At 45.9% G+C, this 25,917-nt stretch overlaps 1 pseudogene; it reads right to left on the bottom strand.

Annotated features, from left to right (window-relative positions):
* Nucleotides 1-1,366: 1,366 nt before the first annotated feature.
* The window catches only part of LOC142925625 (exosome complex exonuclease RRP44-like), a 38,540-nt pseudogene continuing 13,989 nt past the window's right edge, over nucleotides 1,367-25,917 (bottom strand).

Here is a 25,917-nt window from a genome sequence, read left to right as displayed (position 1 = left end):
TAACTCATGTGTACATGCTTGTAAATATACGATTCAGCTAAAAAATGTTAAACACATTTACACAAAGTCGCAAAGACATCAACTCGCTTAAATCTTTACCACTACTCCAGGAGCTTAGAATTATTGCCCAAGTACTGTATATACGTGAGCAAAGTTATAACCATTTACGAAACAATTTGAAAACGTGTCAATATTGTCAGAAATTATCTTTGCACGTCTAAAGGACAAGAGAAGCTGTAACGAAATGCGCATTTGTAAACGATTAAACCTTAAAATTTTCTGACACCGACATTTTTTCCAAAAACATTCCTTGTGTGATTGCACAGAGTCTGATGAGGGGTGGGGCAGCTGTGTAAAAAAAACCTGAGGTGAAATTCTCCGTTAAACCGACGATTTAAACAGCAACAGCTCGGGTAATTTTATACTCTGTTCTATGCAGCTGACCGCTGCCCCTTCATACAGTAAATGGCATCCTCACAAGAATAAGTAACCTAACATCCCTTGCAGGGAATCCTCTCGCGATAAAAAAATCTTCCATTTGCCATCCATCACGAGACCCCTGCGGGTGTCACCGTGCACAATCATACTTCGAAGCTCTTGCTCGGATTCCCCAGAGCTTTGCCCTCTGAGTGGCCACCCTAATGGCCCACTCCGACAGGCCAAACCTGGCACAATTGTAGGTTTTCAACTATAATACACGTTTTATGGGTTAGATCGTTTAAATATATAAATGTGTTGTTAAACCCACCACCACCCGACAGTCAATTAGTAAGGTTTGTCGCGTAAACAGAACATGTCAATTCGTTACTAGTACAGTCCACCAGTGTGTTGGAGAGCAAAGCCACACCATTTACAATCTAAGTACAACATTTCGCCAGCACTAACTAGCTTCATCAGGCGACAGCCATCACTTGTGAGCACTTCTTTCGCGAATTGGGAGGGGAATCAATGAATGCATATGACTATGGGTATCCATTTCCGATTGGGTTATTTATATGTTAATCAACAAACATTATGCATGCGCATTAAGGGACGAGGATTCTCCACGAATCTGGCTGTCGCCTGATGAAGCTGGTTGTAATTACTGGTGAAACATTGTACTCAAATTGTAAATGTTGTGGCTTTGCTCTCCAAGACACCGGTGTGATGTTACTAGTAACGAATTGGCACGTTCTGTTAATGTGACAAACCTTTCGAATTGGCTGTGTCGGGTGGTGGCGGGTTTACCGACACATTTAAATATTTATTACGCGATCTAACCCAAAAAACCCGTGTTATGGATATTGGTCGCGAAAGCCTACGTGTTAAACTGGTTTTCAACTGTTAGATCAGTGGTAGCCGATATGTGAATCGCGATCCATGGGTGGATGATCGCAAAAGATTTTTTATTGTGGATCTCGGGACAAATAGGATTAAACACCTCTAATATAAAGCAATTCTTGTTATAGCAGATGGCAAAACAAAATCCTCGACTAAGAATTAATGGATTAATAATATATATTTTAAACCAATAGATCGCACTAGCACTTGGCATGTCTACAGTGTTCTATTAGTCAGTGAAATCCATCCGGGTAACTGTTGGCCATATATTGCTGGTAGATCACGGAACATGTTGAGATATACCAGAATGGATCACAGTGCTTTGTGGGTTGGACACTGCTGCGTTAGTCAATAAACACCACCGATTCAGTAACCAATATTTTTGTGAAATCACCTTCATCACAAGGGGGTCAGTGTCTTGGCTGGCAAAGAAGTGGGGCATAAGATATCCTAAACCTTTCATACATCTTGACGCGTATACACCTTAATTGGCTGATTGTACTGGTTGGTAAGGTAAAAATTCTAAAAAAAAAAATTGCGCTACCATTTGAACTGCTGCGACACGAGAACGAAGAACCGGTGACCTCTGGATTGCAAGTTCAGAGTGCAAACCGTCTGTTACTTCAGGGTAGCATTTCTCATAACCGCCACTGCTTTTTTTTCAATTGTTCACCTCTGCTTGCGAGCACAATGTACACTTAATTAACTCTGCAGATGTAAAACCCAGAGTGTGTGCCCACTCATGCACCTCCTCCGGCATCTTGTTGACACCGCATCCACGATACACTAGTGCTGTCTGGGTTTCTTAGGCCGGGGAGAAGGCGAGCCCCATGGGGTGGACTCCGTAGGGTTGTAGCCTGGAATCTGTGACAGCGGACACACAAATGGCACAAACGTACAACAAAGATAGTCACCCAAATAAGCCTTTAACAGACTGTGCTGCTGTTAGGCGGCATGGCCCACGAGGGGGTAAGTGGCCAACACCTCTCCCCAGTGCTGATATTTACACACTGCACCAGGTACTCATTTAAGAAAGAGTTGACCTTGGGTAGGCAAAACAGCAGTTCAGATAATCCTCATTGGTGTTGGCGGTGAGTGGGAATTGGGTTGCCGGGTTCATAGCGCAGCGTGCTAACCACTACACCAATGCTCTCACACACACACATGTGAGTATTTCCAACACAAGTGATACGTTATTATTACACTTAATAACACTGAAAAACTTCGCCAAGTCTGAAGACTTTTGAGGAACAGGGGGAGAGAAGATGACAACTCCACACAGTAACACACTCTAGTTGGGAATCAAACCCAGTTTTCTTGCTGCAAGATGCAAGGGTTTACCAATGTGCCACCCTGCCGCCCATGGCGATACGTAAACTACCTTAATACCAGTTTCAACGCATGCTTATTTTTAGATATGGGAGGAAACCAGAGAACCCGGAGGAAACCCATGCAGAACAGACTCATGGAGTTTTGTTAAGAAATCTGATATCTACCAAGGCTCCCACACCCTGACTTAGCTTGGTATCTTGAGAACTCGCATTCATCAACAACTGCCCCTAACGATCATTTAAATAGGTCACGTTTCAGATAATGGCCCTTCTTGTGCAATGAACTAGGGCCATAATAAAAATCTATTTTATACAACACCTTGCATATCGAAATATCTCAAAAAAGCACTGGACATTAAAAAACTACTCAAGTATAGATATAAGCCAATAGAAATGAAGTAAAAGCCGATAATAACAATAATGACAGTGATACTGACACTTTACACAGCATGCAAAATGTAATAAAAGCTAATCATAATGATTCCCCTCACAGTAATAACCAATCAGAATCCAGGAAAAGCCAATTAATAACGACGTTTTCAAGCTGGATTTAAACACACGGACAGTCACAACTGATATAGGTAGGGATAGTATCCCATAGTCTTTGGATATACAGTCTGTTCTATAATACGGTAGTTGCGTACCTCAAGAACACCGCGTTTTGGAAAAATCGTGTTATAATAAATAATATATATTATATGGGGTAAAGCGCATTCCGCAATAATGCGTGAGATGCGTAACACAGGCTGAACAAAGACTAAGGAACGTGGGTAGCATCTAGAAGCATCCAGCAGCATCCCGCCTTGTGTGATGCTACGCCGAGGCAGCCGTTACACAACCGCTTATTCCTAATCGCGCGACGTAGTTCCATTCATTCAACCGAGTTAAATCCAGTTCAGATCCGCGTTATACAAAAAAATGCGTTCCCTCATACATTCATCATCGCGTTATATCCAATTTGCCAGTTACAGGAGGTATAGGACAACAGACTGCAGCTCAAAATGCTAGCTATACATATATTTTTTCCATCCAAGACCGGAGTTTATATTTTATTCCTGTGTTATAAGGGTATTAAGTTCAGGGGCTAAATGCCAATGGATGGGTCTGATAGCCACGGGAGAGCCTCAGGAGAGAGTTTGTGTCATCTTGCCACCCCCTCCATTGAAGGAGCGCAGACTACAGTGGTGTAAAATGTGGTCCATAGTTTGGGTTGCATGGCCACAATCGTACAGGAGCTTGTTTTTAATGCACTGCTATGTATCTGTATGAGTCTCTATGAATCTCTAGGAATCATAATGGGTCTCTCTGTATCTCCTATGTATCTCTGTGTCTCTATGGGTTTACTATACGGTCCCACAGTTTGGGTTGCATGGCAACAAGCGCTATGCTGTGGCTTGTGTCATTAATTTTCGGCCCGCTGACGTTCCGATGCGGCGAGCGTTTGTTTTTTGTGCACTACTGCTGGTGCAGCAAGCAGCAACAGCAGCATGGTCACAATACAAATCGGTGGTATTCCGAGGTTGCGCGCCGCACGGTGAGTACCTCCGGGCGGACGAGGTGCATGCGGATCCGCTGGTGCTGCAGGTTGGACGAATCCAGCGACACGCGCACGCGGTCGAACATGTTCAGCGCGATGCCCTCCACGCACAGTGTGAGGCCCTACACAAAACACAAAGACATCTCTAATGTAGCCTTAACAGACTGTTGGGGCAAGTGCTGTTGGCGAGGAGCACAGATGAAGGCCGGCACGGCACACAAGGGGGTGGTTTGCCAGTGCCATGCCCGGCCGCCTTTGTCTCCCCAGTGGCGATGTTTACACACCGCACCAGGCATTCAATTGAGTTCCGAGTCAACCTAGGGGAGGCCCAGGACCGGTTCAGATAATCATCACTGGTGTTGACCGTGCGAAGGAATCGAACCCAAGTCGCCAGGATTGTAGCACAGAACGCTAACCGCTACACTACCGCTGACTGCTCTCTGCCAAGTGCCCTGCATACAAGTACGGATTGACGTGAACCCAACGTTATTATTCATACAATTACAAGGGTCACTCAGAAAAGCCTCACTGATTCTCAAAACGTTTGCATTCAAGGTCACTGCTACGTTTTTGTAAAAGGAGGCGAACGATTAATATGTGCTCCCCAAATAAGTAATTTGCATGTAATTTGCCAACCTTGGACCATGATGCTGGCACACGAATAACGTTACAGGATCTTTTAACGTCCACTGTTAAAGCGGATAGCCTGTAAATATTTTACGCTTAATACACACCACAGTATTAACCGGAGTGGCCACCGAGTTTGAAACGCAAACCTCCACAACACACAGCGAATGCAATACCGCTTGGGCCACCTCACCGCGAGCTGAAAACCAGGCATGAGAAGCCGATGGCTGCAATGACCAAACCAACCGAGGGATCGTGATGTGTGGGCCAGCCAAGGAATTTTAAAGCCTTATTTGGCCATCATTAAGGAGTAGATGCAACCCCCCTTAGGTTATATGGAGTGTACAATTGCAGTTAAGAACATACCTAAAATATGGCTGCAAATGTTGACCCTTTTGAGCTTCTGGTCCAAATTAGGCTGTGTGCATTATCCACGCAGAGTGACAATGTAATGCGGCATACAAGGCATGCTGGAAAGGACCGGATCCACTGATCACAAATGTGCTTTTTGCCATATAGAGATCACTTTTTGCATCAACTACTATTTCCCTCATTTGTTTTTATTCTACAAGTACTTTTATGCCCTTCGAGTTTCTCATTGTTTACAGAAAGCATTAGATTTTCTCTATAATTCTTCCGGATCTGAGGGATTTTACTGTATTTTTAATGTGATGTCCTCTCCGTGACAATACGGGCTCCGTCATGGCAGTTATTTCCAAAGCAAATTTAATTGTGACCGTTTTATATTTGAAACGCATTTACATCATTTAATTCAGTTTCAGTTTAATTTGGTATAGCCCTGTGAGCCATCCGGCTCTAATGTATCCACCGGTGTAACTTCCTCTGTAATAGTCCACACTGCCAAATGGCAAAAAAAACGGAGCTTCGTATCTCACTGCGTTCTTCCACCTTAAACCAAGTGTCTGTGTGTCTGATAGAAACCTAATCGTAGAGAGATGGTCAGGGGGCTTGGGTCTCAGTGCATTAAGCCAGTCCTGGGTTTAAATGCAGAATTCAGCCGTTCGGGAAATGCCAATGCCTCCCGGTTAAGTGAACACATGCCCTACCTCCTCGTCGAAGGTAACGTTGAGCTTGAGATCTTTGGAGTCAAAGAAAACCGTCCCCTCCAAGCCGTACTTGGGAATGAGCACCACCACGGCATTCTTGCGCACAAACAGCACGAAGCCCTCTTCGCTCACCACTCCCTTGCTCTTGAAGAACAACTGAGACCACAACAACAACAGCCGTTAATCACCGCTACATGGCCAAGAGCAGACACACGCGCATCACTTACCAAGCCCATAATTACTTAACAAAATTTAAGGTAATTTTCCGCATCCCCCCGCTAATTTATTCCAGTTGTGCTATTGGCATCATGTCATGGGGATTATTTTGAGTTTAATCGTGAAGGTACAATGTCAATTGTATTGACTATAATCCTCCATCACCTGACAGAGCCAATCAAATAAAGTTGTCACATCATGGGCAAATGTGCCAAGTGACGAGGTTTTTCAGCAAACACAGAAGAATGCTGAAAAGCAATGTCAAGTGTAGCCAACCAGTACAGCCACGGCACCACCACACGTAAGCGTGTGAATAGAAAACAATTGATTCTTACTACACGCACAATACGATGCCTGCTTTCGTGACCTTAAAAATGGTTTTCAAGAGACGAATGGACTCATTATCAGGTGCCTAAGCACACGCCGTGCAAGCTCCACGTGGCCCACACTTCCGCCTCCCACCTGCGTGTGGAAAGCTACAGACGAGCGTTGGGCGTACTGCGCCATCTTGTGGCGGTAGTTGAGGTTGTTGCAGAGCTGCTGCTGATTCTGCTTGTCGGTGAGCGCCGGGTACGTGGGTCGGCGCCCACGCACACGGCCAGCAGCCGGTGCACAATCACATCCGAGTATCTGTAACGGTACAGGGAGACAACAACAACAATATTCACATTTGTTGTAGCCTCTATTTAATATGAAGATTAAATTTACAGTAGATACAGGCTGCGGTATGGCCACGAGATGCCAACGGAGCAGCGGTATTAATCCACCAAGCACCGCGATTCATTCTGTTGGATCTCAGCGGGTTTCACGATCCACCAGAAAGCTACGCAAACAATGACTCAGATGGATTTAACCCTGATAGAATACTGTACTCTGGCCATACCACGTTCTAGCACCATCTGCTGGTGGAAATTATCTTTGTTAATGTATGAATTTAATTCTTTGTTGAGGACTTTTTATTTGTCATCAGATGTAACGCAAATTGCTGCCTGCTCATATCTGTGTTCTTATTTAAGATCCACAACAAAATTGTTAGCGATCCATGGCAGAATTGCAATTCACTTTTGGCCGCCGCTGCAACACGGCAATGGATTCTTGATTCTGCACGTGGAACACTGTCACCCTCCTTGTAGGCGTCGGTGTTCTCCGAATCCTCTAGTTTTTCTCCAACACAAGCCAAACAACCATTTAAGGAATTGGCCAAACTTCCCGTTTAAAGGACCTTTTAGAAAAATAAGTCAAAAATCTGAATCTTTATCCTGGAGAAATCCGATTCGCGATAAAAGCTATTTTTGACAGATGTCCAGTAGGTAGATGATAGGAGTGCTAAGAATAGGAAAGGTAAACAAATCACTAAAAGTAAATAATAGAAAAAAGATATACAAGTACGTAGTCAATCGTGCTAATCGGAGGTGTGCCATAATGACAAATTAACATTGCATAAGTACATCAATTAATTAATAAATTCCTAAACTTGGGAAAGGCAACACAGTCCCAGACCACACCAAGACAACAACATAGTCCCCTCAATAATCGCGAAGGTCGATTTCACGCGTGTGCCTGACGCCAGAGCACGTCACCGTCGAATGGGCGACGTGAAGTGGGTGTAGATGGCGGTGGCGAGCCCGTAGTGGTGGGTGTCGGGCTCCATGCCGGAGCAGAAGTAGATGGCCTGCATCATGCAGCGCGTGGCCAGGATGCGCAGCAGAGTGTTGAGGTATGGTGGCGCTCCCGGCACCGCCGCCCGGTCCAGAGACTCGGCCAACGCCTTAGCCGAGTCCACCTGGATCTCGATGTTCTGCGCAAAAAAATCGGGCACACCGGCGTTTGTGAGGTGACTATCCCGCACGTGGCTTGTAGTTCAGTGCTGGGGAAGCAGCAAGGGTTGTGGTGTATTGGAAAGAAAACGTTATTCAGCGCACTTCCTGTGGGTATTCAGGTTTCCATAACCTGGCTTGCCAGGAGAAGGCAGTACAGCAAGTGGATTAATCTACATCTGGCACAGTGCCTGGCTGCCTTCCAGCGTTGTCTGTGGTTCGTCACACCTTTTGAGTTGTTCTGCCTCTAAGGGCGAGTGGAACCTATACGGCTACATCTCAAGATAAAGGTAAAAGGTGCAGCCCTGCAATTGCTCGCTCAGGCCAATACTGACATCGTTTCAAGGCACCTCTGCTTCACAGTAGGGGGTAGCACATTCCCACCCATTTTGAGCACAATGTTCATCACAATAAGTCGACCTGATATTTCAACATTTCAGTGCTGGAATTTATCTAAAATTAAATACAGTACTACATTTATCGTGATGGTTTTTTGTTGCTTATTTCTGTGGAGTAGCTGGGAAACGAGCCGAGTCCTTCAACTCCCTACACTTGATAACACAGTGTGTTCAATGCGGCTGCTGGATTTTGAAGCCAGGGTCCCAGCTGTAATCTCTGGGTCATAGGGTGACCCAGGTGACCCTTGCAAATGACACTATTATGGTCTCTTGAGTTCTCACCCGGTTAAACCAAAAGACCTCAAACAAAAATTTGAGCCACCCGGCGACCTCTGAATTCCTTGCGAGGAGGATGATATTGAAGGAAGGTTAACAGCAATCTAGAGACGATAGAACCCCTCTTAAAGACGGTAATTGGTTCCACGAACACGAGCATCGAAAGTTTCCCTTGTTCACCCAAAAAACGTACTTTATAATATTTAAACAATGGATATGAATACATAAAGATACTAACATTATAAACACATCATATTAAAATAAACACTGTTAATAAATGCATGAATTCATTTTGATTTAAAGCTTTCGTGACTGCAGGAATTCATATTCTTGGTTCTTTCAGTAAATTCACGTAGAAGGGCAACAATAAAATAATAAAAATATAAAACAATAAAATTCTCACGACGTTTCGACTGCAACACAAGCAATCATCATCACGTGTGAAAACCACAAGAAAATTTGAAAAAAGTGGCGGTTATATTAACGTTAGCACCACGGAGAGAGATTTGATAAACCATTTCGGGTCTTAATTGATTGATCACGCTCAAGGTGGCTTTCAGACCGCATCCATTATTTTTCGTCTCCCCCCTCCTCTTTTCCGAACATAGATGGACTCGTCCATCTGAACAAACTGTCAAATCTCTCTCTGTGGTGCTAACATTAAAAATAACTGCCACTTTTTTCAAATTTTCTTGTTGTGGTTTTCACACCTGATGATGATTGCTTGTGTTGCAGTCGAAACGTCGTGAGAATTTATTTTTTTATATTCTTATTATTTTATTGTTTCCCTTCTACGTGGCATTAATTCATATTTACTGTACCTACAACAGCCCGTCGTTAACAGGGAAATGGTCGGTTAAGCCTACACATTGAGCTCTATGGAGGTCCGTTGTTAAGCGATTAGTTAACAAGGGTGGTCGTTAAAAGGGGTTCTAACTCTACCTTTGATTTCGCCGCCTTCACCAAGATGTCGTAGTTGGAAGGCGGAGGCGCCGGGTGGCGTCGAAGCAGCGCACACTCGGGGAATTCGTCTACGATGCGCTCTGCCACGGAGATGTTGGCGAGCAACATGAACTCCTCCACCATCGAGTTGGTCTCCCTGTGTACACGCACCAGTTTCCGCCACCACAACACATCAATCACAAGGGTCAAGAATCTTTATCTTAGATTATTTTGCTGATAATAAATTTCCCACGTGATAAGCCACTTTGTTCAGCTATCATTTGTGGTCAGGTAAGATTTTTTAAAAAGATAAAAATAGTTTAGTTTTATTTGTATATTTGTTTAAGTTATTTGTTTACCTTTCCAATACTTTGCAATCCTAACGTGTGCTTATATTGTTTGTTGTTGTAACGTTGTGACCTGCCCCAACTGGACATCTGTGAAAAAAGAGCTTTATAGCTCATCGGATTCTTCCAGTAGAAATATATATTTTGATTCTGATAGAGAGGTCTGCACAACAGTCGGATTGCAGTCATGGGAGGTGTCTTCTTGACGAGACTCACTTGAGTTCCTTGGTCTGCAGGTCGATCGGGTCATGGGTTTCGCTGTCCATGTGGAATCGGACCTCAGGGGATGCCAGAGTCAATGCCCTACGGGTGGAGAAGGGACATGAGCGATTATCATGTCCAGCCAAAACAACACAGAATCTTAATATAAGACACTTCACAAACTCAGATATTTGAGTTGAACATGCAGAGCTCGTTAAGTCAATCAACTGCTGGATGAGGGCCACCCCCATGTCATGCGAGTCATGGGGTGGTTTTACCGTACTAAACCGTGGTGGTCAGTACGCGCTGGCAAAGGTGGGGGAGCACAGACATGGGAGCATTAAGTAGAGTAAAACAATTTATGTCACTGCATTGTCCTCTATTGCCCACAATGTAGCCCCGCAGCAGCCTGTAACACTCCAATCTAGAAGGATGTTATTAACCAGGTAAAACCTTAACTTCTTTATTGTTGCCTTCATTTCCGCATCTCCAGCTTCTTCAGCCTCCCACTCCCAGCCCCGCTCACTTCCCCCCCCCCCCGGCATTTTGCCGTGCTCGCCCCTTTAATCCCTCTAGCAGCACCCCACTTCCCCTATCCCACACCCCCCTCTCTATCTCTCCCCCCTTGCTCCCCCCCACTCTCTTACCTATATAGCCTGTTACAACAGCCCTTTTTTGCCCACTTCAGCAATTGTTTCTGGCTGTGGTTGTCCCACCTGAAGAAGGACGCTTGTGTTGCGCCCGAAATGTCGTGATTTAATTTAGTTGTTATTTTATTTTATAGTTTTACCTACGTGACTTTACTGAAAAAAAAACAAAGAGTATGAATCCTGTAACACTTGTTTGTGCATGGTATTCACCCAAGCCTCATGCATCATGGGGTCAAAAAAACCTACAGGTGCAGCTTTGCAATTGCTTGCTCAAGCCACTGCTGGAAGGGGGCTCCCATAAGAGGGGGCCCCTCTAGAGATACACCCTTTTACAGTCCCTCTCAATGTATTTTAGCCTACTCTTCCGCGCTGGCCGGATGTCTTAGAAGACACGGGAGTAACCACACTTTACCGCGCCACAGGCGACCTGCCGATCGACTAAATGTGGTGCACCCATTAATACTGCTCAGCGCTCCAGAGGCGGTGGAGGGGATGAGGATCTTGACAATGAGTTACCCGTTTTGAATGAGCCTCTGCTTGAGGATCTTGGCCAGGGAGTTGAGGCCACGCAAGCTGCTGGTGACCGGGTCCTTCCGCCCGGCGTCGTCCATCATTAGCTGAGCCTCTGTGTACGTCAGAGACGCCTGCGGGGATACGATGAACACACCACGGGTGAACCATGGGGTCCTCGCAATTACACAATGCCCACGCCTGATCCAAGCCCAAGCCAGAACTCAACAGATGTCTACGTGGCGCCCGATGACCACTGAGGGTTACGCTCACCCAAAGACAGTAAAATTTATATTTTTTGAATTCTCAAAGCTGGAATTTAACCAAATTTAGTGCAATGTAATTTGGTGGTCTTTTGTGCAGTGAGTTTAACACGTAGGCTTTCGTGACCAATATCATCCATAATACAGGTTTTTTGGGTTAGATTGTGTAAATACATAAATGTGTCGTTAAACCCGCCACCACCCGACACAGCCGACTAGTAAGGGTTGTCACATAAACAGAACGTGGCCAATTCGTCACTGGTACAACACACCGGTGTGCTGTACTCGTGACGAATTGGCATGTTCTGTGTTTTGTGCAGTGATTGTTGACTGGACAGAGACCATCAACTCACTACTTTCATGTCCTACCTCGCACCTCCGATTAGCACAGTTGGCTACGTACGGTGCAAAAGAAGTTCAACATACATACTACCACTTGTGAACCCGGTTCATCTCGCTATCCGGAAACCTCAACTGCACTAACATAGCAAGGCACCGATACAATAAACGTGAAAGCAAACGAGAGTTTTACAAAAACTGAACGTCTGTGGGGGGGGGGGGAGGGAATCACCTTGGAATTGATGATGCTCTTGGTAAAACGTGTGCTCACGATCTCAGCCTTTGGAGTCATCTCCCATATGCACGAGAACGCCAGCCTGCACGCGCACAGCACATGCACCGTCGCCATTCACCGTCGAGTGGCGGAGTCGTCGACATTGGAGTGGTGCAGGGTGTTCACTCAGGAAAGCCTCGCAAAGTCTCGAGACTCTTTTTCAGGAGGGTCTTGCCAAGTTTTTGGTAGTCGAGTCATTCTTTCAGCAGCGGGATGTTTGGCCAAATACCGGTTTGGGTTGTTACAAATTACTCAACTGGAATATATACGTAGCAACCATTGTTCGACTGCAAAAGCTTTGCAGTACCACGCATCATGGGATTACATGTGCACCTGGCAACAACGCACGTTAGCTGCTGAGTATGGGTTGCAATGTGCGCACTCGCGAGTTCACAGTTGTTGGTGCATCTCACCGGTCGACGTTGGATCTCAAGGAACACAGGTTTGAGCTCAATAACTCTGGCACCATATCAATCCTCTGCAGGTGCACAAACACATAAACGCAACCACTTCTCTATCAATAAACACAATCTGGCAAATACATATGCACCAACTCAACGAGTGTTTTGCAAGCAAACCCACACATGATTAAATCACCTGCATGTAACTGTTCAGCAAGGGGATGTTTTCGCGAATGCCAGTTAAGATTGTATGGGTTTTATTTAGAGGAAATCTGATTAATCCAGAGGAAACCCATTCACTAACAGGGGGGAGAACAAACAAAACAGCAAGCAAAAAGGCACAAGAGTTGAGTAATCAAACCCAGCGTCTCCTTGCTGCAAGGCACGAGTGTTACACTGCGCCGATAGCCTGTCGCTCATGATGTGACGGTACATCATATGATAAGAAATCCACAAAAATCACCTCGTTTAAAACATCATGAGAGATATTTAGCATTGTTGTTATTCATACGGGAAGTACTGAAAAGCACACAAAAAAATGTGGTGAAAATGTCAACTACAATTACAGTTGTGGGGAAACTGGTACCGCGATGATCATTACATCATAATATTTTACATCATGTCGTAAAGTTAAGAATGAAAGGATGAAATCGGCGGGTTGTAAAACACTTGATATTGTGGCAAGAAGAAATCCACATCTCACCTTCTCACACAGGTAAACTGTGGTACCACGCAGAGATGCCTCCTCATCCAAGGCATTCCCCGGCCGGATAAAGTAGCTCACATCGGCGATGTGAACCCCAACCTAGAACACACATTAATACACCGTCACCACCCTCACATGCATGGATGTGTAATGACAGGGTGATACCTGCCGGCCTGTAAGGGTAATTAAGGTTATAGCTGCATTACATAATGCCTTATTATGAAGGGGCGTATCTGGGGTAAAGGTCAACGGCGGAGTCAGTCGAGAAGCTCCGGGAACCATCCCGAAGGGCCTAGAAGGTTCTAGAATGGGGGCGTGGCCAGAGGTGGAGCTTGGCCACTCCAGGCAGATATAAAGAGCACCGAATCAGAACTTCGGGGCTGTTAGCGTGGGGTCTGGGTCCTGGTTGCGTCGCTACCGTCGTCATCTCTTCGTCTTCGACCACGTGGCTGGTTCTTCTGCAAGAGCAGCTCTGTCTCCGCCGCTACGCTCGTCAACCAACCAGCGTAGCTACGCAGGATGGAGATGGGCTGCGTGTTTGTACAGCCTAGGTGTAGCCGCGTTACGAAGTGTATCGCCCTGTGTGCTTTTAATAAATAAGACGCCTTCTACTAGACGTCTGTCGGAAGTTGCTCACTACACATGCATGCATAACCTCCACCATAGCCACTCCAACCAAAGCACAATAATGTGAAATGAAATGCACACCCATTACCACCTGGTGCATTCATTGTGAACCAGGCATTCGGCCAGTGATGTGGACACTTAGGCCAGTGGGGTCTTAGCCATGGCTTGGCTCAGGCTTGGCTCTCGCGCAACATGCATTGAGATTATTTCTATTATTTTGGCTGCTATAAATGTCCAAATGATGGGCCACTTTGTTCAGCTATTCATTTGTGGCCAGGTCACTAATCAAAAATAAATCAATACCTCAGTGGGCTTTGCCTGGTAGGATGGGGATGGTTTCGTTGTATTTGTTTGTGTTTGGGTTATTTGTTTGTCTTTCTTGTACTTTGCACTACTATTATGTTTTTGTACTGTTTGTTGTTGTAACGTTCTTACCCGCCTCTACTGGACATGTGAAAAATAGCTTTATAGCTCATCGGATTCCTCCAGTATAAATATTCTGATTCTAATTCTCAATAAGCCACATCAAAGCAATGCTTAAAACCCGAGCTGCCTCTAAGCATGGTTCCAGCCCTGAGCCTCTGTGTCCCTTGTGCCTCCTCGTATATCCCTGCATGCTCCCAGCCACGCTCAGAATTTCTGTGAGCTGAGCGTGAGCCAAGGCACAGCTGAGCCACTCATGCTTCTTTGGAGGCAACGGAGCAGATCAAGCCAGAACCGAGCCATGTTGAAGTCAGTCCTGAGCCGAGCAGACACCAAGAATACGGGCACTAAGGCAACAATGTTTGGAAACTTAAAAACAGGAATATTGTCCACCCCTTTGTCAATCCACTGCAGGATGAGGGCTTCTCCATGCCGTAATGGGTCGCGATTGTCATTTGACCTTGCTTTATTACGATGGTCAATGCAGGTGGTGAAGGGGAGAACTTGGGCAGTTTTTTTAGATATCACTCTGTACCGGTGTTAGCCATGACTGGAACTAAACCAGCTTGACAGGATGAATGTGCAGTGCACTTATCATTGTGTCATTAAACTCCCCTTGTCACCTCCGCTAGCATTGACAAAACCATGAAAGGAATAGGCACGAATTACCCCGACCGTGACCACGATTACCACCACCAAATGAATACCTCGGCGTTCCCATTGTCGAGCGGTTTGCAGTGTTGGGCATCGTCGATGTCTGTGCAGCCTGGAGGATCCACACTGCAGATGGACAACACACGGAGGTCCTCCCTGCCAGCCTGGTCCTTGTACGGGACACACACAGCACCAGGTTCAACAAAACGCTGCCTTACAACAAACAAAACACAGGGTGAGCCATACATGGGTAAACCAACTTCATTATAATGGCGTTCTAGCTTCTCAATAGGCGACTGAATATTTTGAAAGTACAGTCCATTCTCCTATAACTCCGCGTGTTTTCATATCGTGAATTAGATATAATGCGATGAATGCATTAGGGAACACATTTTTTTCATAACATGGATGCGAATTGGATAAAAGGCGATCGAGTGAACAGAACTGCGTTGTGCGAGGCAGAATAAGCGGTTGTACGGTTGCCTCGGTGTAGCATCACACAAGGTGGGATGCTTCTGGATGCTTCTAGATGCTACTCACGTACCCGAAGCCTTTGTTAAGCCTGCGTACGCATCTCACGTGTTATCGCGGACTGTGCTTTACCCTATCTTATTTATTATGCGATTTTTCCACAATTCGGTGTTCTTCAGGAACGCAAGTACAGCGTTATAGGAAAAAAGTCTGTAGTCCCCTTGCTCCATTCATTTCTGTACTGGACCATCTCCACGGCTACTGCAGAGTCCTCCACATCCTGGCTCACCATTTTGATCCGCATCTCTAGAGGCCTGCCTCTCGGGTCTCCGCCCTGGTGCTTCCATAAGTCCGTCGCCTTCCTTCCTCCGATGTGAATTTCCTCTCTTCTTACGATGATGTGTCCGAGCCATCGACTTTATTTCAGGTCGACGGCTTTTCTATATACGGTCTGCGGTAAAGGTGTAGAGCCCCGTGGCTTCTCGTTCATGCCAGTGCAGCGGAAGGACCTCGACTGGAGGGAGAGCTCCAGAGAGGTCCTCTAGAAGGTATTCTACGCAGGCCAAACATCTTGAAACTATTGAGGTTTGACAGCACGATGATGATGATGGGGGCTGTTTTCGCATTTTTCTATTGTCGGGGGCCTATACGTCGGGGGCCACACGTCATGGGCCACACCAAAGGCCACCCAGGGGCCACCAGTGGCCCGTGGGCCTTGTAATAAAGAACATTGAAGTAAAGGATTCTCACATGCACGACCAAGCACACCAACACACCGCAGGCGTAAGAATTGAACTCAATCGATGAATTGACATATCGTCACACGTCTCATGCGTACCTCTGCTGTGATGTTGAACGTGGGAGGGGGCAGGCATGCAAGTACGGACTGGCTGAAGGGCTGGTGTGGCACATCGTGCTCCAGCAGCAGCACCTCTGTCTCCGTCTCCTTATCCCCACATTCGCCCAGAGAGCGCACAAAATGGCCCTGCACAAGCACACCGACAATTAGCACGGTTGTCTACGTATGGTACGGAAGAAGTTCAACATGCATATGCACATACGTGGCCAATCGTCACCGGTATCCCTTTTCCACTGGTACATTGGAACCCAAACAGCGCAGAGCTCTTGAGGTGTCTGTGGTCACCCACTGGCTTTTTGCCGTGTCGAACCAGAACCAAACCGTGATATGCTGGCCCCACAAGGCATCCAAATCTATCCGAGGGCCGAGCAGGGCCAGGGCGCGGGGCTAGCGACACGTTAATTGTGTGACGGCAGTCGGTACACCACGGGGACGTGGCACCACAGCGTCATCTGCATGTGCCTAGACTTGTTCAAAGCATTGACCGTCCATGGCATGGATCTGCTTTTGCAGTGGATAAACAACCTGCAGCCTACTAAACCGTGCCAGCCATGGTGCCGCTCGGTTGTACAGTGGCAAATAGGTATGAAAAGCACAACCACAATGCCAACCTTGTACCTAACGTACATTATGTAGAATATTAACCGGCATCTGTTTAAACAAAGATACAACCCAAAGAATACATCTGAACAATATATTTAACTTTTCACCAATTTTGTTTCTCATTGTGTTAATGGTATCACACAAGACAAGCAATCTATACAAACCCTCCGTGGTCAAGGACGACCCACAGGAGCAGACATAACAGAGCTACTTCTAAGATCCATTGAAGTGAAATGCAGTCCAAATTGTAGGGGGGCAGTGCTTTTCCAACCACTCTGCCAATCAAAGTAATGTTCATCACATGGCAGTCAAACGCAGTAGTTTTCTCAGAGATGGAAATTAAACAATCGAACTGCACGACCAAATTTAATATCGTTTTTGGTGCAGTTATTGGTGACTGGGCTGAGACTATCAACTTACAACACCTTAATAACCTAGGTTGAATCACAGGTGAGTTTGCCATGCTTTCAAACAAATAAATCACAGTGGTGCCAGCTCATCCACCCTGACGTCCAATTCACCGTGTCACCGTTCGTGTTTTGGGTTCGACGGCTGTATTGCATACAGAGCCGCGTGGCCGCGCGTCAAGTGACAGACGGATGAGCCCGACGATGCCGACCACGGGACGGACGGGTGAGGTGTCACGGCGTGCGGGGCGTCACGGTGCAGTCGTACGTTCGGGTAGCGGGAGTGTCGCAGCCAGCCATCGATGGCCACCACGATGCGGTGGGCCTGCAGGGACGCTGCTTGTCTTGTCTCCACCCGCACTCGTGGCATGCGGTGGTCCGCGGGTGTGAACAGGTGGCGGGTGGCCTGCAACACGCACAAAGAGCCCCCAGTAAGGCATTCAACAAACTGTTTGGGCGAGTGCCGTCAGCACACACCTATTCAAGCTGGTACGGCAAACGACGGGGTGGGTATGGCCAGCACCATGCCCGACCGCCTTTGTCTCCACAGCGCTGATGTTTACATGCCACATCAGATACTCATTTATGGACGAGTCAACCTAGGGAAGGGCCCAAGACAGGTTCAGACATTTGCCGCTGTTTATTGGTTATGAGCGATAAATATAATCCAACTCGGGTCCCAGGATTCGTAGCGCAGCGCGCTAACCGCTACATCACCGCTCTCCACACGTACACACACACATGCAGATCAGCCCACCTCCTTGATTGGGCTGGGCATGAGCATGCCGCACAGCGGCCTCGAGTTCCGCTTGATGATGCCGACCACTTTGCCAGTGGGCCGACGCATCTTCCCACTTTCGGCTTTCAGCTGGAGACCAAAACAAAGGACAAACATCGTGTTGCGTAATCTAAGCAAGAGCGACGACAGCAGCAGCAGCAGCAGCTGGGATAGCACCGGGAGATGACAACGCAAACTCAAATGAGCACTCACCACAGTAGCGTCTCTCTCACACACTGAAATAATGAAATAACTATTTTTTTTTACCAGCTCACTGCGTAACACAATACAATTTGGCTTGAAGGGGAAGGAGCAATCCAAAACAATAGCGCTTAACCTGCGGATGTGATTTCATGCTGTGTCTCATCAATGTCAATAATGAGACTGACGCTTTGTTAAAATGACAAAAGATCACAGTGAGGAGTCCTCCGTAAATATTGATAAGTTAAAACAGTTCTGGCGATTGATAGAATCAACCGGAACACACCCGTCAGATACCACACGTTTAAAAAAAAAACGCGTAGGCTTTTGCGACCAATATTATCTACAACAAAGGTTACCCTCCCATCTAATTCCCAATTTGATGCTTAATCTCTCGATTCTTTATGATTTCACTGATTGACATTTTCTCTTACCTGCTTAGCACATCAGTCACCCTATATGTGTTTGATGTTTACATAACGTTTTTATAAGTATAACTGTGCAATGATCAGTCTATAAATAATCTGTCCAAGCCAACTTGCACTACATGCGATTTAATATCTAACACTTGTTTATGTTTGTGCAATATTGTCGAATTTTCATAAACCACGGTTGTTTTCGTGGCAATTTCAATTAACTTCATTGCTGTACTTTATTATGTTTTGCATTTTGTCACTGTGGTATGTATGCATGTAGAACTTATTTCGCACCGTACACAGCCAACCATGCTAATCGGAGGTGCGCGGAAAGGACAACAATCTAAATACAAAAAGCAGTTCTAAAGAAATTAGTTTTCAATATAGAGGCCACCCTGTGACCCAGCTCAGACCGTGGAAGCGACGCCGTGTTGAGCCTGGATATGCATAACAGGTGGTATAGGCTCTGCGCCAAAATGGCTGGCAGCAGAGCGCAGTACAGCAAAATGAACTGTTGTCCTGTCCTTCTATGCTCCTGATCTATGCCCCCCCCCCTTCACCAACCCGCACCAAAGTATGGTCAAATAACCCCTACGTACATACAAAAATAGTACAAAATGATTAGCACTCCTGACTTGATTTTGAAGTAATGTAATGTAAAGTCATTTAATAAACGCAAAATCAAGCTAACAGCATCTCTAATGTGGATTGTTGTCTGGTCACACGGTGTTCATTATGTTTAAGGTCTCTCTTGAAGTGGTTGAGTCTTTGTTGTTATTCTTTGTTTAAACTATATTAAAACTATTTAAAAACTATAAACTAAATAACTTTACCAGGTAAGGACCCTGAGAGCTATATAGCTGTTTTTAATTGACCTGGCCACAAATGATCGTTCAATGAAGTATCTTATCACGTTTGAAATTGATAGCAGCCAAATACTCTAAGTGCCTGTCAGATTGTAACTGTGGAGGGAAAAGCCGGAGGACCTGGAGAAAAATCCATGCGACCACGGGGAGAGAGACACGCACACTGCAGGTGTCTGGGTTTGATTTTGGTTCGGCAGTGTTGACGCTCCACTCACCACATCCTCCTCATTCTCTTCTGCAACGTCCCCTGCGACGCCCTCATCGTGCAGGACCAGCGAGGAGGGGGCAACCCAGCGCTCCTCGGGGAACATCTCCACGCACATGATGTCGTCGTGCATCGCGCGGTTTAAATGCTGCAGCCCCTGGATCAACACCTGCACGGAGACAAAAAAGATCCCCCGTATAGCCTTAACAGACCGCTGGGCCAAGTGCTGTTAGAGAGCAGCATATACAGTAAAACCTTGGATTGCGAGTAACTTGGTCTGCGAGTGTTTTACAAGACGAGCAAAATTTTTTATAAATATTAATTTGATAAACGAGCGAGGGTCTTGCAATACGAGCAGCTTTGTACTGCTGAGCGTCACGTGATCACAACTGATATACGAGTGCTTTGATATACGAGTGCTTTGATATACGAGTGCTTTGGATTACAAACACGTTTCCGGAACGAATTATGCTCGCAATCCAAGGTTTTACTGTACAAGAGTTTTAATACAACGAATAAACAATTTAAAATGTAGGACTATGAGCCCATGAATCTTCTGAAACCAATGTTTTTCAGTAACATATGTTCAAGCAGGGCAATTTCTGGACTGGGTTTTTTTTCCAACAAAGGGCCAATGTACCTAATTGTTATTTAACGTTACATTTTGGAGGTGGAAATAGACCATTCATTTTGTTAACAAAGTAGTCACAACCATCATTAGACCTCCTTTGCCAGTACCAAAATATAATAGGATTTTCCCCTTTTTTCTGGCAACAAAACTGAAACCTTTTACAAGGAATCATGTGTGCATTAACCACAATACTTGTGGTCAAAATGCAAACAAAAACACACTGATAATATTTGCAATATATGCGTACGCCTTTTGGCGTCCTCTGGTCTACACCAATTGGGTCGAGGCTCAAAAGAAAGCCATCCCTGGTGTGGACCAATCAGTCTCAAGAACAATGCATATATTATCATAGTGTGTTTTTTGTTTGCATTTTGAGCACAAATATTGTGGTTAATGCACACATGATTCCTTGTAAAAGGTTTCAGTTTTGTTGCCAGAAAAAAAGGGAAAAACCCTATTATTAAAGTAGTCACAATTAACTTATATACTGTGGTTGTGGTGGCGTAGCTATCGAGTGTGCAGGCAGTGCAACTGCACCAGGACCCACAGGCCGGGGGGGCAGGAGCCAGGCTACGACACCTACGTAGGGTGCAAAAGACGTTCAAAATACAAATATTTTAGCCCAGTAGCTCTTAACCTTTACTGCAGCTTTGCAGTAAAGGTTAAGAGCTACTGCTCATGCCAAGAACGCTATGCCACTGCTTGATTATAAATTTGTTTTTAAAACTCACACAGATACGATCGAACAGCATTGTTCCTTCCAGACGCAGGCTTGTGAAACGTGTACCTCTTTATCACTGTCACCGTCCCCTCGCACCCTCAGAGTCCCCTCCAGGTAATTCTCACGACTCGCAAGGAAGGTTCCCTGGACAAACCGGCCGGAGCGCACACCTTGCTGCAGCTGGGACAGCGGGAGATGTTCGGGGAAGATTACCCGGGACTCCACCACATCCTGCACACGTACACAGCACACGCACGGCACATGCACGCGTCAACAACTATTTTGCAACTGACATCACGTAACGAGACGAAGGATCCAGTCTGATTTATCTCAGAGCAGTACGGCCAGCCGTGTTAGAGAATGTTCCACAAAAGCGGATATCATAGAGCTACCTCTAGAGTTTCACCCTTCCGTCTCTGCTTTTTGCTAAATATTCCACGTTATAAATATAGGATTTATTTGATTGATTGACCATTGCTGGTGAGGATGAGACGTTCTAAAAGGGAGCTGTTTAATACGTATTCTTTTGCGACCAATATTATCCATAATAAAGGTTTTTTGGGTAAGAGCGCGTAAATGTGTGTAGTTAACTCGGTACAGCCAATTAGTAAGGTTTGTTACGTAAAACAAAACGTGTCAATTAGTTACTACTGCAGCACGCCAGTGTATTGGAGAGTAAACCCACAACACTTACAAATCGAGTATATCGTTTCCTTGGCGATTACAACCAGCGAAACGTCATACTCAACGCAAGGCAAGTGTCCCTTTCTTCAGTGAGGCAGCTGGATGCAACGCGGAAGTGAGGGGTTGGACAAGGGTACAGGCCCGCACCATAAATGAGGGGGGCAGAGCTGATGCACGCATACGGAGTCTCACCTGTTCCGAGGCCAGTGCCAGACGGTCAATCAACTCAGGGTTGTCCAGCAAGCTGCGCACGTATTCCTCCACTGGGGGTACACAGACACGCGCAGATAAACACAGAAATTATAATTGGCGGCACGATTTACCGGACGATTTAGAGTGCCACCCAAAATGTAAATTTGTTACTTTTCAAGTCATGCCTGCTGGATTTATTGATTTTCTTGTTTAACTGAAGCACTTCTAGATTTGAAGCTTTTGTGACTACAAGGATACATACTCTTTGGTTCTATTCGGTAAAGTCACATAGGTAAAAAATAAAACAACAAAAATCACGATGTTTCGGCCACAACACAAGTGGCCTTCTTCAGGTGAAGGAACAGAACTGTCGGGACGACAGCACTTCAATGACCGAAGCACTGTTTAACAAGAGGCACTACATTTACCACTGTTAAAGAGAGGGATCCTTAAAAGGCATCACGGCCCCGAGCCGTGGTATTCATTTAATCGTGAAGCTGGGGGGCAAATCGTTCTTTCCGAGGCTCCCATCTACTCGGATATTATCATCGTATTGTTGTCATGCTATTGGAGTATTATAAAGCAGCCTTTGATAAAGTCGACCGCAGCAGATTGTTATAGGCTGTGGTGGGCAGCATATGGCGGTGAAGCAATGTCCATTGTTTTGTTCCGCGCTATCGTCGTCACCAACCCGCACTGACCAAAGTTGTGAGATACAGCAAGTCCTCGCTTAACACGGGGGTTGCGTTCCTGACAATTGCTAAGTGAAACGAATCCGCGTTCAACGGGAGTAATTTTCCCATAACAAATAACGGTAAAGGTGGGGGTGCCGTTCCAGCCCGTAATTTAATTGTTTTTGATAGCACAGTACACTGTTTTACATGTTCATTTTAAAATGTGTTGTATTTATATAGTATCTCTATCAATATGCTAAGTATGACACTCCTTTAATTAAATCTCAAATGAGAGATATGGTGAGTGAAAAATATAATGGAGCGAGATGACGCTCCGCGCACAAAGATCCTGCTGGAACAAAGACCGAGGAAGAGGAAGGTACGCTGGGTATCACAGCATACATCAGTACTACAGCTTCCAGCATCATCCAACAACACTGCTAACACCGACGCCGCTCAGAAAAGTAGTCCGTGACCACGCGCTATACTTGCAATGTAGGGAGCGCGGTTGAGCGTTAAAATCTAAAAACTTTCCATAAAAAGGTAAAACCGTGTTAAAGCCAAAACGCGTAGTGTGAACGCGCATTCAACAGGGATCTACCGTGCGGTCAAATAACCTTGCACAACCTCGCACAGAACGAGGCCCACACCCAGCAGTGGATTGAAAAAGAGGGCTGTTACATGTGAAAAGCAGTGTGACAAGATTTGAAGCTTTCGTGACTGCAAGGATTCATACTCTTTGGTTTTATTCGGTAAAGTCACGTAGATAAAATAAAACAAAATAAAAGAAAACAATTCAATCACGACGTTTCGGAGGCAACACAAGCTTCCGTCTTCAGGTGGAATAGTCAACGCAGAATATCGGATGGCTCGGTCATTACAGTCATTGGAAGACTCCCCCTTCTCCTGCTCCACATACGTGTCTCTGAGACACACGACAATCAAGTTACGGCGCTGTTAGACAATCACACTGGGCGTTGCTGTGTAATCACTTGCACGCTAGTCACAGTAACAAAGTTGTGGAGGCATAATGTCAGAGGTTTCCCTCCGAGTGCTGGAAACGCCTTCAGGAATCCAGTTTTAATGACAAGAAATGTATTTAATAATCATGAATTACATTTATAAAACGCCTTTTTGCTCGGTAACTCAAGCCACGGGGGCGTTCAGTCCCACGAGCCGAATCAGATGCACAGTTTATTATCTCAACTGTATGTAGCACAGTTGGCTATGTACTGTGTGAAGGAAGTTCAACATACATACAATGCAAACCCCACCCCACAGAGTGCCAAAATTCAATAAAGGGAGTGCAATTAATTTCAGCCCTGGCGAAAAAATCAGCTACCAATCCTTGGCCATCTGGACAGGGGCAGCCTTATGCACAACGCCACTACGCCACCAACTCTGCTGGCCCTCATGGCACTGGGAAACAGTCCCAACGAGACTTTGCGCCACCAACCGCCACCGTGTGCCACAGTTCAGAAGTAAAGAGACGTCAATTCGTGTGCCGTGCACACTGGATTGGCGAGATGGCTAGGACCGGTTGGAGAGCGGCGCCTACCGATGGTGCTCATTGGTGAAGGCGTAGAAGTGTTTCTGCGGAGTGGAGATGATGTCGCGAAGTCTCTTGTAGACGGGAGCGGAGCGATGGCGGATCTCCTGCAACACCGTCTGCAGAATCACCACGTTAAGCAGGCATGGGTCCTCCAGCAGGTCAATCTGAGAAGCAAGCACACACGCAAACGTACACACGAGGGGAGCATTCATTAGCCAGGCGGCAGTGGTGCACACCTGTAATCCAGCACCGTTGAGGCGAGGATTCATGGATCACGCAAATGTTGCGAAACTTCTTTCCCGTGAGCATGCAGGAAGTGCCATACCCCGGATATGCCAAAAGGCAGCATAGCAAAATGTGGACTAATATTATCTGTCCCTTCTGTATGGGATAAAGTGTTGCCCCCCCACATGAATAAACACGCATACATTGGCTGGAATATATTGGTATATAGAGCTTGGGCAATTGTTGGTGCTGGCTCACCGCTTGGCTGCAGTGACATTGTTCATGCAATTTGCATGAACGGCGCTCCACCTAAAACGAAACATTATATCATATGATCGTAATGTGGGTATGTGTCTCAAGAGGTCTGAGCGCTGAGCTGGTACAGCTTTGCCTGTCAGTCGACACAACTCCCCACATTCGGCTTGCAGCTGAAGAAAACACTCAGCACTGCCATCCCCTGGTCACCTGACAGTCACACGTCTGTAGCTCAGGGCAAGCCCAGGCTTAACTCTGCTTAGCATCGGAGATCAGATGAGAACTAAGGTGATAAAGTTGTAGCAGGGGTATAACGCATTGTGGTGGGTCCACACACTAATCATAATAATAGGTAACAGTAGAAATGAGTAACACTGGTCAGGTATATTGGCTGCTGTTATAGATGTGACCTTGGTAAATAAATAAAAAATACATTTTGATTTAAAGCTTTCGTGACTGCAGGGATTCATATTCTTGGTTCTTTCGGTAAAGTCACGTAGAAGGGATGATGATTGCTTGTGTTGCAGTCGAAACGTCGTGAGAATTGTATTGTTTTATATTTTATTATTTCCCTTCTACGAGACTTTACCGAAAGAACCAAGAAAATAAAAAATAGTTTAGTATTTTTTTATCATTGGTGTGGTCCCCTTATGCACCATAGGTCACACCTGATTGGGCTCTCACCTAGTTCAGGAGCAATGATTTTCCTACCTTACCAGTTGAGGTGAGGAAGGTGAAGTGAGAAGTAAAATTGCCCGACCTCACCTGGTAGAGGAGGACAAATCTGTCTCTGACCTGATTCAGGAACCCCTCATCCAAATGATGAAGTGGTGCTGGACACCTGTGAAAAAGAGCTTTATAGCTCATCGGATTGATCCAGGAAAAATATTCAGATTATGATGCTGCCATAATGTGACGGTTATCACACTGGGCTTGGCAACCCAAATGCCGCCGGTTCGTCCTCCAAGCGCGGCAGGTGATTGAACCGTTTCTTAAATCCCCCCTCACTGGCCCTGCCGTCGTCCACTCAGCACTGTCAATGGGTAGTCCATCGGCAGTTCGTGTGTGGTGGGGTAAAATGTGGGTTACTCCCACCTCTTCCAAACGTCTGGCTCAACAACATATCCTCCAGAAGGGAGCTTGCAGTGGCGCGAGCCAATATATTTTCAGGGCTGCCTGCACCTTAACCTTCAACCTTTTAGAGTGAGATGGTGGTTTGAGTGAGATGGTGGTTGAGTGAGTTGGTGGTTT

Source organism: Petromyzon marinus, chromosome 22 (assembly GCF_048934315.1).
Source record: "Petromyzon marinus isolate PM22_M1 ecotype Great Lakes invasive population chromosome 22, UKy_Petmar_22M1.pri1.0, whole genome shotgun sequence".
Classification (NCBI taxonomy): domain Eukaryota; kingdom Metazoa; phylum Chordata; class Hyperoartia; order Petromyzontiformes; family Petromyzontidae; genus Petromyzon; species Petromyzon marinus.
The sequence above is the reverse complement of the archived record's forward strand: the minus strand, read 5'-3'. Positions and strand labels throughout refer to the sequence as shown.